Raw genomic sequence first — 2,113 nt, 5'->3', positions numbered from 1 at the left:
CTATTCTTCAGCTTTTTACTGACGGTTTGAGAATAATTTACTGATTTTTTATGAAATATTCTCATAGGTTTGAGCAGGATGGATGCATCTATGTGCCCAAAGATATTTTAAAGAAATATCTTTAATGAAAATAATTGAATTAGATTTCTTACCTGTTTGGTGAATATAAAATACATTAGGCTGAAAATAAGGTTAGTGAAATATACATTCTTTTATTAATTACACTGAAACCCTCACTCCCACAAGCTCATCCAGAAAATCTAAATGACCAAAGTTAAGATATTTGCAGGTGATTTAATGCTAAAATTTATGGCATTTAAAGGTAAAGAGGAGGTTTTTCTTATTTCCGGGTGGATCATCAAAATAATTGGTCCTCCTAATTGTCAATCATTCTGTTGATATGTTTACGTAACACCGCCCTACGTGCTCATCCCCATTTTCACTTACCGTCGTTGAGTCAGACATACCGGTAGTGGGAAAATGGTTATTCTTCTTTTGGAAAGAAGGTTGTATGAGTGATGCAAACAGCAACTTTTAAACAGAGCGTGCTTCTGTCAGAGCTGTGGCTACAACGTAGCTTGCCACCATCAGTGTGTGAGTGTGTGCATGAATGGGTGAATGAATGTAGTGTAAAGTGCTTTGGTCAAGTCTCCTGACTTGAATAAAGGTGCTATATAAGTACATGCCATTTACCATTTACCATTTACAAAGAGAAATGAGTTAAGGACACTCTCACAAGCGTTTAATAGGCGTTCCCTCTCAGGAGCGAATACAGGATTGTGCATGTGCATTTTTTGTTTATTAAGTGGAGAGTCTTTTCAAAGTTCACAAAAATCCTCCACTATACCTTTAAGTCTTTTTTTCTGTTGTTTAAGCATGAAGGACCCCTCTTTTTGTTGAACAATTGGAAACAAGTTTACTGCTTTTGCATAAACTGCTCACATGAATTTAATGACCATAGATTTTTTATTTTATTTATACTTTTACAAGTTCGATTTTTTCTATTTTCCAATAATCAAATGAAACTTTAATTTAAAACTTTAGTCAAAAGTTTCCTACTTTGCTCTGCATGGTTAAAAGTAAAGCTGGCTGATTTGTTAAGAGAATAGTAATATTTATTGTTTTATTACTATTTCAAGCTAGTTAATATACTCAGAATGTGGATTTATAAAACGTCTAACAATATTTTCCCTTTAATTGTGCTTCTTCTCGATGTCTAACATCAAACCTCTAGTGGCTAAATGTTTATTCCTCTCAGATACCTGTGTTAACATGTGAGGGATTATTCTGTGTAAAAAGGCAGGCACTTACCACCAGAGTTTCCACTAGAGGGAGCCTCAAACCTCAAAACCATAGCATCCTACAGCTCCATGATTTACCAACATTGCTTGGTAACATTGCTTTCAAAAATACATTTCAGGAAATAATATTTTGCATTTATACTATTTATTGAGATTTTAATAGTAAAACTAAGCATTTCTTTGTCTAATTTAGACGTAAACAGTGCAGATGTTTGGTTTGTAAACCATCTCAGATTCAATCATAAACATCTTATCTGACATCAAAGCAACTGTTATAAAAGCAAAGCATTAAAGCATGAAGCTAAAGGGACAGTGTGATTTAATTCAATATGAATAGGCCTATGACTGATGTCCAGACTTAATTCATCCTCTGTTTAAATGAACCCGCATTACAACAATGTAATTAGGCCCCTTCCTTTTGTCTGAGAAAGATTTCAGTCATTTATGTTTATCCCTTTATATAAATACAATGATACATAATGCAATTTTTCTTGGAGAAAGATCAACTTTGAAATATTTTTAAGGTCTTAGTATTTTGCCTGTAAGGCATTACAAATTGTAATCATAGCAGTTTTTAACCACGTTTTTTAATCTATTAATTCAAAGTAAGCCATCTTCAAAAGAGAAAATAGGTAGAGCTCAAAGTTTGAGAAAATTTTATTTTAATTTAAACTATTTTCTGGTCTCTTTGCATTATAAAGTGAAGAATAAGAAAACCATTAAATGGGACTGCTCCGCTGCTAAAAGCTTTTATACCCTGCACAGTTATTAGAACTATTTTCAGTTGTAATCTATCAATATTATCACTATTT

The sequence above is a fragment of the Cyprinodon variegatus genome, unplaced genomic scaffold (assembly GCF_000732505.1).
Source record: "Cyprinodon variegatus isolate N-32 unplaced genomic scaffold, C_variegatus-1.0 Scaffold451, whole genome shotgun sequence".
Lineage (NCBI taxonomy): Eukaryota > Metazoa > Chordata > Actinopteri > Cyprinodontiformes > Cyprinodontidae > Cyprinodon > Cyprinodon variegatus.
The sequence above is the reverse complement of the archived record's forward strand: the minus strand, read 5'-3'. Positions refer to the sequence as shown.